The sequence below is a fragment of the Hylobates moloch genome, unplaced genomic scaffold, assembly GCF_009828535.3.
Source record: "Hylobates moloch isolate HMO894 unplaced genomic scaffold, HMol_V3 SCAFFOLD_8, whole genome shotgun sequence".
NCBI lineage: Eukaryota > Metazoa > Chordata > Mammalia > Primates > Hylobatidae > Hylobates > Hylobates moloch.
In genome coordinates this window covers 71,482,207-71,499,362 of record NW_026652283.1, presented here as the reverse complement: position 1 = coordinate 71,499,362, position 17,156 = coordinate 71,482,207, and the positions used below count along the sequence as shown (strand labels likewise).

Sequence of the window (17,156 nt, the reverse complement as noted above, 5' to 3'; positions counted from 1 at the left end):
TAACCAGTCAGTACATCAGTGTTTCTCAGAATGGGTTCTGTGGCTCTCTTGGAATTTAGGAATGTATGTTCAAGTATCTGAGATTTCTCCATAAGAATTTTAATATTTTGTTTTTCATTTGATCCTAATGACAACAAGATAAAATAAGCCTGTTCTGGACTGTTGGAAAGGCCATTGTCTGCCCAAGCACTGTCATTTGAGTTTATCATTCACAGCTGTGTTCATCATGTGTTGCCATCAAATAGTTCTACTGTAAGGGTTATGTCCTGAAGAAAAAGAACAGAAAATTTTATATATAATGAATTCTAATAAGGTGAAAGACACATGACTGTACTTTGCACAGTCATAAGTTATGAATCAAGATTTTTGCAGTAGTTGGAATAGAGAGAGGAAAGTAGCAGAAAAATGGAGTTAGTGCATGGTGCACAGTGCTGAAGGCGGGGATGATATGTAGCCATAGTTCCTGAGGCAGCCTCTGGAGTTGTTGATGGCTAGTGTTTGTCCTGATAACTCTCAATGTCTTTTCTGATTTGTTGGGACCGTACCATCCTGGCTGTCAAATTTCTGAGTATCACCCTGCGTATTCCTCTGCCAAACCCAAGAGAACTTGGGGCAGGTAGTCACTGTATATTCCTGTTGTGAGCAGTGATATCATTTCAGTTACAAGGACAAAGTATTCTCTGACTTTAACATTCTTAATTTGTTTTGGTTACATGATTTGTGTTTAATTTATAAATTTGTGTAAACCTTGTAAGTAATTTATATCTAGTTTTATGCTTTACATATTTAAATGATGTAACAAATATCATTTGCAACGCTTCTTTGGGTAACAGCTTTTTGAGGTATAATTCTCATACCATATATAACTCACCCATTTAAATATACAATTCAGTGAGTTTTAGTATACTCCTAATGTTGTATAACCATCACCACAATCAATTTTCAAACATTTTCACACCCCAAAAAGAAACTCTGTACCTCTAATCCATCATCCCTGACTCCCCAACACCCCTAGCCCCAGACAACTACTAATCTACATTCTGTCTCTATGGATTCGCCTGTTTTGGACATTTTAAATGGCATCATACAATATGTGGCCTTTGGTATTTGGCTTCTTTGATTTAGCATAATGTTTTCAAGGTTCATCCATACTGGGGCATGTATCAGTACTTCATTTCTTTTTATTACTGAGTAACATTCCGTAGCATGGCTATACCACATATTATTTATTCATTTAAACACTGGGTGTATGCCAATTTTTTTTTCTTTAAAAGGGGCCCAGACTTTATTAAATTTTAGAAAACACTTGATAGGGATTGAGCAGTGTGTGACGGAATGGTTAGAACTGTCTTCTTCTCAGCCAAAGGAAACAAATCAATGCTTTCTTAGGGGGCAAGGTATTCTCATCAATATAAAGAGCAGTGCCCAGACAGCAGGACCTAATTTTTTCCCCACTCATTTGAAAAAATGAATTGACTTCCCTTTTTGAGCCAATACTTTTTGAGGCTCTGGGGATACAGCAGTCTACAAAACAAAGTCCCTGTCTGCGTGGAGTTTATAGGGGTGGGTGCTCTTTTGCACAGACTGTTGCGGAAGGCTTCTAGGTTCTGATGACACTTGAGTCTCTAGAGATGTGAATGGAAAGAGGGAGTGAGCCGTGTGGGTATCTGGAGGAAATGTTCCAGACAGAGGTCAGCAAGTGCCAATGCCCTGGGGGCAGGAATGGGCTTTGCAGGTTCAAGAAATAGCAAGAAGGCTAGTGTGAATGGAGACTTGGGAGCTTGAGGGAGTGATAGATTATTTCTAGGATTTTATTCCCAGGACTCACACCTCAGGAGAATCTGGTTTGCCAAGTACCTACTGAATACATAATGGAAAATACATTTATCTTTTCCTGAATCTGCACCAGACTGAAAAGTCACTCAGTAGGAGGAGTTTGGTTCTGCTCTGGAGGTGAAATGATTTGGGAATGATTTTTAAACTGGGGCAGAACTGCTGAATGCATTATCTGTCAGCAGAGAAGAGTTAGTAAGAGCCAGGAGTTGTTGTCAAAGCGAAACACATGCTATCTTTTAAATAAGGTGCCTTGCTTTATTACAGTCATTTACGCTCAAGAGTTAGAAATGATGTTACTGAATTTCCACGGGAGGATCTGATATTGCCCAGCTCAGTCCACAGTTTCTTGCACTGACACACCTCATGTTTGGGAGTCCTCTGAAGCCAACAGTGTTTATCCATTGTAATAGGATGATATGCAGAACGTCAGTTCCTTGCTGCTACACTAACTGCCCTTTATGGACCCTTTGGTTCGTGTTCTTGGTGTTGGCAACAGGTTGCATTGAGCATCTACTCTTTGTTTTGATGACTTCTATGGCACAAATATGTATATGCACACACAACATAATTATTTTAATTACTTGTAAGTGTACAACTCAGTGGCATTAAATACGTTCACAATACTTTGTATCCATCACCACTATCTATACCCCAATGTTTTTCATCCTTCCTAAGATGAACTCTGTACCCATTAAACAATAGCTCTGTTTTCCCCTAGCCCTTGGTAACCTCTGTTCCATCTTCCGCCTCTATGAATTTGCCTAGCCTAGAAACCTCATATAAGTGAAATCTCATATATTTGTCCTTGTGTGTCTGGCTTATTTCACTAAGCATAATGTTTCTAAGGTACATCCATGCTGTGGCATGTATCAAAAGTTTATTCCTTTTTATAGCTGAATAGTATTCACTTCTGTGACTTTTTGTACTCAGCACATGATACAAAGTCTGGTGTGTGGTACGTTTCCTCTTGGAGCCAAAAGCAGCATATTATAGGACAAGGACGGAAAGCCATGGCAGCACACACTGACGATCGGAGCTGCTGGGAGGGCAAACCTCTTTGATCCCTGCTGAAGGGCCCTGATTTCTCACTTAGGAAGCACTTTCTAGTTGTTTAAGTGAATTTTCATATCCGCTGTCATCTGATGTTAGTCTTCAATAATCCCATAAAAAGCAGGCATTATCCTTATTTTACAGATAAGGGTCACATAAAGAAAATGACTCCCTTGCCTAGTGTGGTGGCTCACACCTGTAATCCCAGCACTTTGGGAGGCCGAGGCAAACAGATCACCTGAGGTTGGGAGTTCAAGACCAGCCTGACAAACATGGAGAAACCCTGTATCTACTAAAAATACAAAATTAGCTGGGCATGGTGCCGCATGCCTGTAATCCCAGCTACTCAGGAGGCTGAGGCAGGAGAATTGCTTGAACCCAGGAGGCAGGGGTTGCGGTGAGCCAAGATTGCACCATCGCACTCCAGCCTGGGTAACAAGAGCGAAACTCTGTCTAAAAAAAAAAAGTCTTCCTCAAACTAATTACATTGCTGTTCTTATCAACATTAACCAGAATTGAGTACAGACTGCACTATGTGCTGTTACTGTGTCGGGCTTCATGCAAAGCACTTAACAAGATTTGTTACTTGATCCTTATAATGACTCTGTGTGGTGTAGGTATAATAATCATCCCATTGTCCAGATGAGGAAACTGAGGTACCAAGAGATTAAATAACTTGCCATAGCTCACAGAGGTGGTAAGTGGTGAATCTAGGATTCACTTCTAAGCTTGAACATGGTATGGTTGTGGTATGGAACCAAGGCAAGACTCCAGTCTGCTTATGTCTGGCTCAGAGGTCCTACAAGAACATGCCGACTGTCCCTGCTTAACCAAATATCAGTCCAGGCAGCATTGTCTGTGTCCCTGATTGTGCCTTTCTCTAGTCTGAGAACACTGCCAGGCAGTATATGCCACTAGATGTAAATAAGGCCATTATTTGATTTTATGAAACTCTTTTTGGAGATTGAGACTTGTATATTCTGCGTGACACTCCCATTTGGATATCCCAAAGGCATCTTAAATTCAATGTCAAAAAACTGAAGTTATCATTTCTGCAGTCTCTCCTCTTTGCCCTGAAAAAGAACATGGACTTCTTTCTCATATTTCCTTATCTCTTGGAAAGACATCTTGACCACTCAAGAATGTAAGCTGGAAACCTCAGGGTCACCTTTCTTCTCTGTCACTACCCCTAGCTTAGGTCACCCTTACAGATTTGCCTCTTAAATATTTCTCAATGGTGTCTCTCCCTATTCCTTCCTACCAGTGCAGCCCCAGACTGTTGTGTTTCACAGACAGCTGTAGTGCCCTCCAGACTGCCACCATGCCTTTGGCTGTGCCCTCCCACCATCCTCCATACTGCTGCCTGGCTCGTCTGTATAAGGGTGATTCTGTAGGCATTGTCCTGCTTAAAACCATGTGGTGATTCCAGGCTGGAGTCTGAACTCAGAGCAAGGCACATGGCATTCTGCCTGGCACCTGAGGCCACAGCAGCATATTATAGGTCCGCTGTGCCTTGTGCCCTGAGTATGTCCTGTTGAGGTCACTTCTATTCCCGCTCTTCCTTCTACCTGGGAAGCACTCCCTTCCCATTGCGGCTGAAGTCTGTCTCTTCAAACCTCAGCCCAACTTCTGCTTATCTTCCAGAGCCTATTTGAGCTTTCGTCCCTTCTAGAAGCTTTCCCTGATGTCTGCAGAGTAGTTTTCTCTTCTTTTGTGTTACCATTATACTTTAGAGAGACCTTTGTTTCTGCATTGATCACAGTGTATTTGTCTTTTTGAGGGCAGGGACTCTGACACTCATCTTGACAGCAAAGGGGTGAATTACTCAACTGTCAATTCTTTTGTAAAATGGACAACGTCAAGCCTGTTAGAAGTAAATGCAATAATGAGTGTCAGGTCCTTAGCACCGTGCCTAGCCCATAGTATATACCCAGTGGACACCTGTACCTCCTCTCTACGTCCTTGTTGAATGGTGGCTGGGCCCAGAAGGCAGCGAGAATTGGCAACTCAAGCCCTTTTGGTCAGGATCCCTTGCTGAGTGGAAGCTCCTCACCTGGTAGTGCTGGTGCCCTTTGGCTGAATCTGGTGAATCCATCAGGTCCAGGATGAAAACTACTGAGCAGAGCCCTGCTGCCTCTGGGTATTCTGTTCAGCACCCAGCCCTTTTGCATTTAATGAATGTAAAAAATAATGGGGCAGCTGCTGTTCCTTACTCTCTCCTCCTGCTGCACTAAGTCTCTGCCTCCCTGGAGAGGCATTTAACCACACGAAGGTTTATGGCGGAAATGACAAATTGCTTCTTCACAACGAGCTCACCCTGCTTTCTAACCAGTTGGAATCACCCTTGTTCATGTGATACTAGCAATTTACCTGTCTCCTTAACCACTAACCATCCTGAGAGGATTTGGCATTCTTTGCAGCTGTTAATCCTCTCATCACCTGAGGGCTTGTTAAATAGGTGGAGTGTACATCTAGGCTTTCTCCTACAGAAAAGAGTCATTCATGATCTTTTCCTTTTTACTCAGCCTCTCGCCTCAGCTGCCTGAGCCCAGGATAAGGCAGGGTCCTCTCCTCTAGAGGCCACAGTGGGGAGAGCTGGGCTCTGGGCCGGGGAGTCCCCGGTTTGACTCCTTGCTTGGTCAGGACTTCCTCAACATAATCGCCTGGCCCTGGCGCCAGGGTGGTTGTGGGGCTGAGGGAGGTGCCTGTGCAGCCCATTTCCCTGTGGAGGTCAGTTGCCCCTTTCCTTTCCCTTTGTCAGGCTCAGGCCCCCCGCTTGGGGCAGCCCTGCTATCTGAGGGGGTCTCTCATGAACCGCTGAGACATAGTCCTCATTCATATTGGGTGTCGTTGACATTCATCCCATCCTCTGCTGCTTCATTTTGTGACTTGTGGACCCAAGTGGGTCTTTGTTTATCCTGACCCAGGAGAGCTGGGAAGGGAGACAGTTTGAATTGCTCTGGGTGTATGTTACTTGTTAATATTTTAAAATTTGACTTGCTGCAGTTTTTCAGAGGTATGAATCTAAAAGCCATTTCATGGAAAAAAACAGCGAGGAACTGGTTTTATTTCTTTTAGGTGACACTAATAACCAAACATGAGACACATCAGAATTTAAGTGGCTAGTCAAAAAAAAACAAACCAGTGAAAATAGCAAGTCTACACTGATGTTAGTTGTTATATAACAGGCACTGTTCTAAGCGTTTTGCCTGTAGCAACTCACAGAATCCTCATAATTACTTTATGAAGAGGAGATTCAGTAACCTGGTCACATAGGCAATGAATGGCCAGGATTCGGGCTCCAAAACTGGGTCTTCTGACCACGACGCTGCCTCTCTAGGGCTGATGGAGATCATCACTAAATCACCTCCTTTGGGATTCTCTGCTCATTGGACATGGAGTGCTACCTGCAGTGACCTCTCCTTTAGACCTCTCTGCGCAGAGACTGCAGTAGTCTGTGTTAGTGCTGTCCTGTTGAAGCTGGTCCCATCCCATCCACACTTTTCTGGACTTCTGGTTGAGCCAGTCTGCTCAGATACGAACTTCCAAATGAACCGGTTTCTCTTTGGTCCTCAGCCAGGCTTTGTGACATCAGCTGCTACAGCTGTGGAAACAGTTGATAAACAGGGTCAGGCTGCTCAGAGGGAGAATGTGGCAGTAGGGTCCCTTGCAAAGGTTGCCTGCTCACTTGGAAGGGCAAAGGCCTAGAAATCCATGTGCAATTGATGCACAAGCTGTCATTGTGCTGAGGCTCGTGGGCAGGGGTATGTGTTTCTCTTTCCTTCTCCCTTTTTCTTCCTCTCCTTCCATTGCTCTCTTTCTTTCTTCCTCCTTCCCTTCCTCTTTCCTTCTCTCCCTTTCTTTCTCCTTTGAAAAACTAAGATGAGGTGCTGGTAAAGATGGTACATAGAAGAGAGGCTTCAAGCCTCAAAAAGTTATTTTGGTAGTATAGTAAGTCACTGCCCCTTATTGAATAAGAGGCCTAAGAGGCTGAGGCGGTGAGGGATTGAAGTGAAGTCTGGCTTGGTTCTGGCCTGAATACCCAAACCAGGCCAGCTTTGGGTTGGGTTGGCTCTGCCTGGCATGAGGAGCACATCCAAGGATTCTGTCCCCCTTAGGGAGCCATGTTGGGCAATCTTCTAAGCATTGGACTTTGAGGTTAAAATAAAAAGTCTTGTTCCCTTGGCGGGGATTTCTGAAAGATTGATGGGATTCTAACTGCCTAACAGTTCCACTTCCAGATGAGCGCCCTCCGTGCATGGGCTTTGCAGCAGCTCTCTGCCCTTCCTTGCCAAATGACCCTATTTGATCTGGAGCCCTGGCTTGACTTTTCTCTTCAGCACCTGCTGTTTTCTGACCAATCCCACACCTTCCCCTGGTTTTCTCTTTTACAGAAATCCTTTCTTCCAACTTGATTAGATTTCTTTGTTGGCTTGCACATCTGGTCTTCATTTAGTAGGGATGACACTTAATTTAAGTAAGAGTTTGGCTGCCTTTAAATTCAACAACTGCACCCTGCTGGGGGGCTGATGAGGAGTCAGTAGCTGAATTGTTTATTGAAAGAGAGCATATTGATTTATGATTTTCACTTAAGAAATGCATTCCCATACACCCCTGCATTTAATTGCTTAGCTGGGCACTCAGACAGCTGCTTTAAGAATCCAGTACCCTTGACTCTGGAGAGGCGTTTCTCCTTAGTGTGCATGCAGGACTACTGTATGCATGTGGCATGTGTCCATCTGTCCTCACAGAGGAGACTGCATTGATAGAGCTGAAGGGCTCCTCTTGTCCACCCAGCATGCCACTTTGAACCAGCTCCTAAAGCATGAGGTCCATCATGTCTCTATTCAAAAACTTTCAGTGGCTCCTCATTGCCTGTGAATGAAATATGGAATCTCAGCGGGCGGTCAGGGGCCTCCCAGTCTGGCTTCACTGTGCCTGTCCAACTCATTTCCTATGATTGCCATACAGAAACCCAGTTCTCTGGCCACACTGATTCCTTACAATCTTCCCATTCACTTGGCCATTCTGCCTTTATGTTTTTCACTTTCTCTGGAATTTCCTCCCTCCCTTTCCTGCCTGTATGGTCTCTGTTCTTCAAAGCCCATTTCAAATGAAAACTTTTGCTACGAAATCTTTCCTGATTCCTCTCACCCGTAGTGCACCCGTTTGAATTCAGACACCCTCTTTGTATTTCTCTTCAGGCATTTTAGCTCACTTTATGTTATAATTGTTTTTATGATTTTGTTTATTCTTATTCAACAGAGTCACTACCTGAGAGCAGTGACCCTATGTTGGTCCCATGTGTCCCCTGAAGGCATACAGCTCAGTGTCTGGGGTAGTAATAATTGATATTCTTGAGTGCTCACTACATGCCAGTTCTATTCTAAGCACTACACATGTATTCATCTTGGTTGATCCTCACAAAAGCCCTGGGAGGGAGGCACTGTTATTAGCCCCATTTTACAGATAAGGTAACTGAGATCTAGGCTGAGTAACTTGCCTAAGGCTACCCAGGTAGCAAGCAGCAGAGCTGGGGGTCCACCTGGGCCTTCTGGCTTCTGAATCCAGGCTCTCAACTAGTAAGCCACATGGCTTCTTTCATTAGATACTTGCTCAATACATGTTTATCAAGAAAAGTTGTACTGAAGTCAAGAGATATAGGGGAGCAGGAATAGGTTAGTTTAAAAACAAGGAGAAGGAAGAAGAGAAGGAAATTAGAATGGGCCGTTAGGAAAAGAAAAGAAAGGAGAAGGGGTAAGAAACCAAGGAACAGGCCAGGCGCAGTGGCTCATGCCTGTAATCCCATCACTTTGGGAGGCTGAGGCGTGTAAATCACTTGAGGTCAGAAGTTCGAGACAGCCTGACTAACATGGAGAAACCCTGTCTTGACTAAAAATACAAAAATTAGCCAGATATGGTGGTGCACACCCGTAGGCCCACACTCCAGAGGCTGAGGCAGGAGAATCGCTTGAACCAGCGAGGCGGAGGTTGCAGTGAGCCGAGATTGCGCCATTGCACTCTAACCTGGGCAACAAAGAATGAAACTCTGTCTCAAAAAAAAAAAAAAAAAGAAAAAGAAAAGAAACCAAGGAACAGAAGAGACAGGCAGCTAAACGGGTGGAGCTCATCCTGCAGGGAGGCTTGGGGATCATGCTTTTGGATTTGGAGTGGGGTCCAGGGCCTCTGGGATGCCAACATGCTGGGGAAGACACAGGGGCTGTTGTTCACTGTACCTGGATCCCAGCACACTCAGCATTGTTGCTGCAAATACTCCAAGTGTGACTCAAGGCTTTTACCCAAAGGGATGGAGCAGGAGGGTGCAGAGATCAAGATCCTCATGCTCCTTTTCTGGGAAGGAACCTGAGGCATGAAAAGGTTGTGGCTTGTTCTGAATCCCACAGGGCAGAAGTTCTGGCTAGAATTCAGGTCCTTTGTTCTTTCTGCTTTATAAGGAATGGCACATGACTTTTCTCTCCCCTTGCTGTTATTGGAAAGGGTCATGTAACCCTGGTGTCGTGGGGCTGCTTATCATGGTCTCGTATTCTGCCTGCATCTCCTAGATCGTATGTCTCCCTGCCTCAACTGCTTCCACTTTGGTCCAGTTCTCAGCCATCTCTTCCTGCCTCAGTGGCTGGCTTCTTCCTGTGCTTTGCTTCTGTACTGGTCTTCACTCCTGCTAAAGTTGCATTGTCTAATCTTTGTCTCAGCCATCCCCACCTCTGAACTTGGAGCCTTCAGGGACTAAGGATCCTGTAAGTGAGCTCTTAGGCCCTCACCCTTTATTAAGATCTTTCATCAGGCTCTCCAGCCTCTCTTTCTGAACTCATCTCCTCTCACCTAACTCCCCAGTTTGGGCCTCCACTCTTCTCTGGAGAGTTCTTTTCATCTAGTGGCATCTCTTCTCTCTTGTCATGCTTCTCCTGGTGGCCATAGAACAACCAGCTGTGCCAGCCTTTCCCCTTTCATGGAATCTCCTGTGCAATAAAGGAAAGCTGAGGACATTCTCCCATAACACCCTTTTTAGGCCATATATTTCCTCCTTAAGCCACCTTAACCCGTTAAATGGAAAGATGTCATTCCCAAGAAAGCCACTTAGCAGCCCCAAGATGGGGGCTTCAGTGAGATGCTTGATGGTATTAGATGAGAAGATGCTGAGTTGCTCAGTGGAAGAAACTTCCCCAGGCCTTACTCAGCATACCCACTGTCTTTTACCCATCACCAGCAAGACCTCTCTGTAAAGCAAACCAGAAGTCCAAGTTCAGATGAACCCATGATGGGTTGTGGGGAGAGGGACAAGAGGAGACCCAAGCACCCACCAGTAAATGGCAACTAAAGAGGAAACTTGTTGAGCCTATCCTGGAGAAGAACACATCTTAAATTTTCACATTTTGTGGGTGGTAGGGTAGTTGTAGCCAGTAGAAACATACATTATGAGCATCTTGGCTTTGTCTCAATTTTGAGAAAAGGCAGTCACAGAGACTCTTCTATATGCATATCATCCCCCAACACAAGAGAATGGCTATCCCGGTCTGGAGTGGGGGCTGTGGGCCTGTGAGTGGTTGTGCCCCAAGTCAACATGATGGCTTTGCTGTTGAAACCCTCTGGATGGCCCTGACTCTGTGTTGCCAAATTACTTAACATTGCAAACTAGTGGCCTACAGGAATATCTTGATGAGGCGGGTGGTTTAAGTGGAATGTCAGCAGGTGGTCATTGGAGATTATTGTCATATATCACTATTTTCTGTGACCCAGCCAACTCTTTGGTATATGTATCTGCTTTCCCTTCTGTCAGGTGAGGAAAGTTTTTTTTGTTGTTTGTTTGTTTGTTTATTTTCATCTCAAGGTTTTGCATAGATTTACCAATGGATGGTCATGAATCATTTAAATATGAATCATTTAAATAACTATGCTGATGTTGAGACTGAGCCTTGAGATTCTGCTATTCTGCTATTCAGGCAGCAAACTTCTCTGCCTGCTAGTTGAGTGTTATTCTTAACCAAACACAAGTTCACCCTTGCTCAATAGGAGGTTTTTTTTTGTGCGTGTGTGTGTGTGTGTGTGTGTGTGATGGGGTCTCAGTCTGTCACCCAGGCTGGAGTGTAGTGGTGCAATCTTGGCTCATTGCAACCTCTGCTTCCCAGGCTCAAGTGATCCTCCCACTGCAGCCCCCTGAGTAGCTAGGACCACAGGTGGGTGGTACCATGCCCAGCGAATGTTTTGTATAGGTTGATGCAAAAGTTATTGCGTTTTTGCCTTTGAACGTAATGGCAAAAAGTGCAATTACTTTTGCACCCATCTAATATTTTTGATGGGGTTTCACCAGGTTGCCCAGGCTGGTCCTGAGCTCAGGTGATCTGCCTGCCTCAGCCTCCCAAAGTGCTGGAAATATAGGTGTGAGCCACCACACCTGTCCCCTACCCCCCTCCATTTATTAAATAGGATTCCCTATTTAATAAATGGTGCTGGGAAAACTGGCTAGCCATATGTAGAAAGCTGAAACTGGATCCCTTCCTTAACCTTATACAAAAATTAAGTCAAGATGGATTAAAGACTTAAATGTTAGACCTAAAACCATAAAAACCCTAGAAGAAAACCTAGGCAATACCATTCAGGACATAGGCATGGGCAAAGACGTCAGGTCTAAAACACCAAAAGCAATGGCAACAAAAGCCAAAATTGACAAATGGGATCTAATTAAACTAAAGAGCTTCTGCACAGCAAAAGAAACTACCATCAGAGTGAACAGGCAACCTACGGAATGGGAGAAAATTTTCACAACCTACTCATCTGACAAAGGGCTAACATCCAGAATCTACAATGAACTCCAACAAATTTACAAGAAAGAAACAAACAACCCCATCAAAAAGTGGGCGAAGGATATGAACAGACACTTCTCAAAAGAAGACATTTATGCAGCCAAAAAACACATGAAAAAATGCTCATCATCACTGGCCATCAGAGAAATGCAAATCAAAACCACAGTGAGATACCATCTCACACCAGTTAGAATGGCCATCATTAAAAAGTCAGGAAACAACAAGTGCTGGAGAGGATATGGAGAAATAGGAACACTTTTACACTGTTGGTGGGACTGTAAACTACTTCAACCATGGTGGAAGTCAGTGTGGCGATTCCTCAGGGATCTAGAACTAGAAATACCATTTGACCAAGCCATCCCGTTACTGGGTATATGCCTAAAGGATTATAAATCATGCTGCTATAAAGACACATGCACACGTATGTTTCTAGTGGCACTATTCTCAATAGCAAAGACTTGGAACCAACCCAAATGTCCAACAATGATAGACTGGATTAAGAAAATGTGGCACATATACACCATGGAATACTATGCAGCCATAAAAAATGATGAGTTCATGTTCTTTGTAGGGACATGGATGAAACTGGAAACCATCATTCTCAGCATACTATCGCAAGGACAAAAAACCAAACACCGCATGTTCTCACTCATAGGTGGGAATTGAACAATGAGAACACAAGGACACAGGAAGGGGAACATCACATACCTGGGACTGTTGTGGGGTGGGGGAAGGGGGAGGGACAGCATTAGGAGATATACCTAATGCTAAATGACGAGTTGATGGGTGCAGCACACCAACATGGCACATATATACATATGTAACAAACCTGCACGTTGTGCACATGTACCCTAAAACTTAAAGTATAATAATAATAAAATAAAAAATAAAAAAACTTTCTATTATAAAACAGTTTTAGGTTTACAGAATTATTGCAAAGATAGTACAGAGAGTTCTTGCATACCCAACAGCCAACTTCCCCTATTATCAGCATCTAATGTTAGTATGGTACAGTTGTTAGAATTAATGAACTGATACTGATATATTCTTATTAACTAAAATCCATACTTGTTCATATTTCCTTAGTTTTCCCTTAGTGTTCATTTTCTGTTCCAGGATCTTGTCTGGGACCACATTTAGTTCTTATCCTCCTTAGGCTCCCCTGGGCTTTGACTGTTTTTCAGATTTTTGGTGATCTTGACAATTTTGGTGATCTTGACAATTTTGAGGATTACTGGTCAGGCCCATTTTGTAGAATCTCCTTTAACTGGAATTTGATGTTTTCCTCATGGTTAGTATGTTTTTGGGAGGAAGACAGAGAGGTAAGATGGCATTCTCATCATATAATTTGAAGGGTACATACTATCATTATGACTTATCACTGCTGATGTTAACCTTGATCACCTGGCTTGAGATAGTATTTGTAAAGTTACTGTTTTTCTTTCCGTGCAGTACTTTTTGGAAAAAAAAAAAAAAGTCCTTATGCATAGTCTGCACTTACAGAGTAGAAAGTTTTGCTCTACCTCCTTAAAGGCAGTTAAAACAGTTAAAACAGTTATGTCAAGTATTTGGAATTCTTTTGCATAGATTTGTCTGTCCTCTCCCATTTATTGCTTTATTCAATCATTTATTTATTTTTATCAGTAAAGAATCATGGATATTTGTTTTATACCTTGTATTATAAGTACTTCTTTATTTCATTGCTCAAATTGTTTTAATGTGGCTGCTAAAAACTCTTTGATTTGGCTCTTGTATCCCCTTGCTCCATCATTGTTTGTTGTTTTGAGAACGTTTTAACTTTCTGGGACTACACATTACTCCAGGCTCATCTGGTGTATTTCCTGAATCCAGCATTTCTGCAAAGAGCCCTGACTCCTTTTGTTGAAGGCATGGCGTTAGATAGCAGGATCGGAGGTGTGGGGGTGGGGGCGGTCGGTTAGTTGCTGCTGGAATGTGTTTGCATCTAGGCCCTCTCAGCTGATAGAGCAATGAAATATGTGTGTATGCTACCTCTTTAATATACAAATACCCATGAATATTTCTATATGTAGCCATCTATATTAAGCCAAACATGAGTTTGTAGTGATGTCTCCAATTCTGATCCATATTACATAAATCATTCTAGCTTCCTCCCTTGCTTATCTGTAATATCCCCCCAAGCAGTTAGAAACCTAGCTACCACCACCCATTTGCTTAATTGTTCACTTCCAGTGTACCCGTACAGTAGTATCAGAATCGCTAACCCATACCCCCATTGGAAACAATTTTTCAGCTATAGTACAGTGCTTATGTATAGTTCTTTTTGCCATTAGTTTGTACAGACTCCACTGATTTCTAAGGTAACTTCTGTTAGCACCTTACTGTGTCACTTCCTTCAGTGAGGTTATTTCATACATTTGTAATACATTTAGATTTTTGGGGGTCACATTTTACATTCCATCCCCGGATCCTTGGCCTCCCACTCAATGATTTTTTTAAAAAAATTTGCATGCATTTAGGTTTACTCTTGTGCTATAAAGTTCTGTGGGTTTTTGACAAATGCTTAATGTCCTATACTTACAATACAGTATCATGCAGAATAATCTTACTGCCCCAAATAGTCCACTGTGCTTCATCTATTTAATTCCCAAACCCTATCCCCAAACCCCTGGCAACCACTGGTCTATTTACTATCCCTATAATTTTTGCTTTTTCTAGTAATACCATGTAATTAGAATCATAGAAAATGTAGCCTTTTCAGACTGGTTTCTTTCACTTAGCAATATGTACTTAAGATTCATTCATATCTTTTTGTGGCATAATAATAGCTCTTTTTTTTTTTTTTTTTTTTTTGAGATGGAATGTCGCTCTGTTGCCAGGCTGGAGTGCAGTGGCGTGATCTCGGCTCACTGCAACCTCCACCTCCTGGGTTCAAGCGATTCTCCTGCCTCAGCCTCCCAAGTAGCTGGGACTACAGGTGCTTGCTACCACGCCCAGCTACTTTTTGTATTTTTTGTAGAGACAGGGTTTCACCACATTGGCCAGGATGGTCTTGATCTCTTGACCTGGTGATCCGCCCACCTTGGCCTGGGATCACAGGTGTGATCCACTGCGGCCAGCCAATAGCTCATTTTTTATTGCTGAACAACATTCCATAATATGGATGTACCACAGGTTTTTCACTTACCTATTCAAGGACATCTTATTTCCAGATTTTGATGATTACGAATAAAGCTGCTATAGCGATTCATATGCAGGCTTTTATGTGCACATAAGCTTTCAAATTAATTGGATAAATGCCTAGGAGAATCTGCTTCATTTGAGTATCTGCCTTTCAGCATCTACCTCCTCAATTCTACCTGGACAATGTCAGCACACTCTAAAAATTGGTAGTTCTGCTGCTGAGCTGCCCATATACTGGCCTGTTTTCTTCTCTGCCTGTAAGTGGTAAGCATTGACCACCCTTCTTGCTGAGAACTTTAAAAATTTTAATCCAGGAGGTGATATGGGGGAGGAGGGTGGATTATGTGATTTGGAATAGCCCTGGAGTCAGGGCTTAGCTGAGCCCCAAGGATTACGCCATTGTGTTAATTAGGAACTTAACCCTGATTCCTGAAAGCAGTTTTCACATGACTTTGGTGTGGCAGTAAAGGCCAGTAAACCAGAGTGTTTGTTACACAGAGTGATTTGTCCTGTGTGACTCAAGAGAGAGGCCGGCCCATGCATGGGCCTTTCAGATCCTTGGGGTGAGTTGTGGTGGTGTCTGTTTTGCCAGGTAGGTCAGCTGCAGAGTCTGATATTTCAGCCACTGGCACTAAGGGAACCAGCTATGGGTCTGGGGTCAGTGTAGCTCAGTCTCCTGGTTTTCCCACACTTCAGTTTGTGGGGCAGCTCTCTGACCTGTAGTTATATACTGAGTTTGCCTACTCTTTTTATTTACTTATTTATTTTGAAGTTTATATTAATTTATTTAAACATATTTTTGACTGATGTGATTTTTCTATTTTTTAAAAAAGTAGTAAACATTATTTTTAGAGTAGTTTTAGCAAAATTGAATGGAAAGTTTGGGGATCCCACATATTCCTGCCCCCGCACATGCACAATGTCCCCCACTTTAAACATTCCACACCAGAATGGCACATTGGTTACAACTGATGAACCTACATTGACACATCATTATCACTCAGAGTCCATAGTTGACATGAGGGTTCATTCTTGGTGTACATTCTGTGGGTTTGGACAAATGTTTAATGACATGTATCTACCATTATAGTTTCATACAGAATAGTTTTATTGCCATAAAAATCCTCCGTCCCCTGCTTATTCATGCCTTCCTCCTCCCAACCTCTAGCAGACACTGATCTTTTTACTACCTATAATTTTGCCTTTTCCAGAATGTCATATAGTTGGAATCATGCAGTAGGTATGACTGGCTTTTTAGATTGGCTTCTTTCACTTAGTAGTATGTATTTAAGATTCCTCTAGGTCTTATTATGGCTTGATAGCTCATTTTTTTTTAGTGCTGATTAATATGCCATTTTCTGGATACACCACAGTTGATTTATTCATTCACCTACTGAAGGACATTTTGGCTGCTTCCAAGGTTTGGAATTATGAATAAAGCTGCCAAGAACATCTGTGAGCAGTTTTTTTGTGTGGACATAAGTTTTCATTCCATTTGAATAAAGGTGAAAGAGTGTGACTGCTGAATGATGTGCTTGCTAAGAGTATGATTAGTTTTGTATTATTTTATTTAAAAATATGTTTACTGAGTATGTGCCATACACCAAACATGGTGCTAGTTGCTAATATATTATTTAATAATCCTTTTAGCAACCCTATGAAGTAGGGTCTTCCATTTTGTAGGTGAGGAGACTCAGGCTCAGGAGGGCTAGGTAGTGAGTAAGTGACAGCTGGCACTTACACTCACCCCTCCTGATGCCAGAGCTTTTCCCACTGCATCATGCCGTCTCTGGAGACCAGCATATAACAGAAGATGGCATCCACCCAGCTGGAAAGGGCTCGTCCAGAAGCACCTCGTTCAGCTCACCAGGGTTGCCTGTCAGTTTATGAACAGTGGAAGGAAAAGGCTTCTTTCTCTGTGTGAAAGTTATAGCCTTGCCTAGGTGCTCTTATACTTCCTGGATGCTCAGCCTATGCTGGCCTATTTAGATTTAAACTGTTTTCATTCTGAGCATTGTCAAACATACACCAAAGTAAAGAGACTAGGTTAGTCCGTCTTATACCTATCACTCAGGTCCTGGAATTACCAGGATTTTATCATTCTTGCTTTATTTGTTTGTGGGGTTTTTTGGTGGGGGCGGTGGGGGTGGCGGTGTGGTGGTTATATATACTGTTTCTTTTTTGGCTGAAAAATTTGGATAACAGTTTTGTCATTAGCTCATCTCCCGGACCTGTATGGCATCTCTCCTTTCTTTGCATGAATTTCCTACCATTGTGTATCTCGTAGTT

At 42.9% G+C, this 17,156-nt stretch overlaps 1 protein-coding gene across 3 annotated transcripts in view; it reads left to right on the top strand.

Annotated features, from left to right (window-relative positions):
• LOC116473317 (uncharacterized protein C1orf226) overlaps positions 1–17,156 on the top strand; it is a 312,082-nt gene that overhangs the window by 91,469 nt on the left and 203,457 nt on the right. Inside the window, exon 1 of one of the 3 annotated variants that reach the window (XM_058441988.1) lies at positions 14,799–15,131. The exons of the other annotated variants lie outside the window; for them this stretch is intronic. The gene's annotated coding sequence lies outside the window, so the exon portion shown is untranslated. Of the gene's footprint in view, positions 1–14,798; positions 15,132–17,156 lie in introns of those variants that run through there. 3 annotated transcript variants of the gene reach the window in all.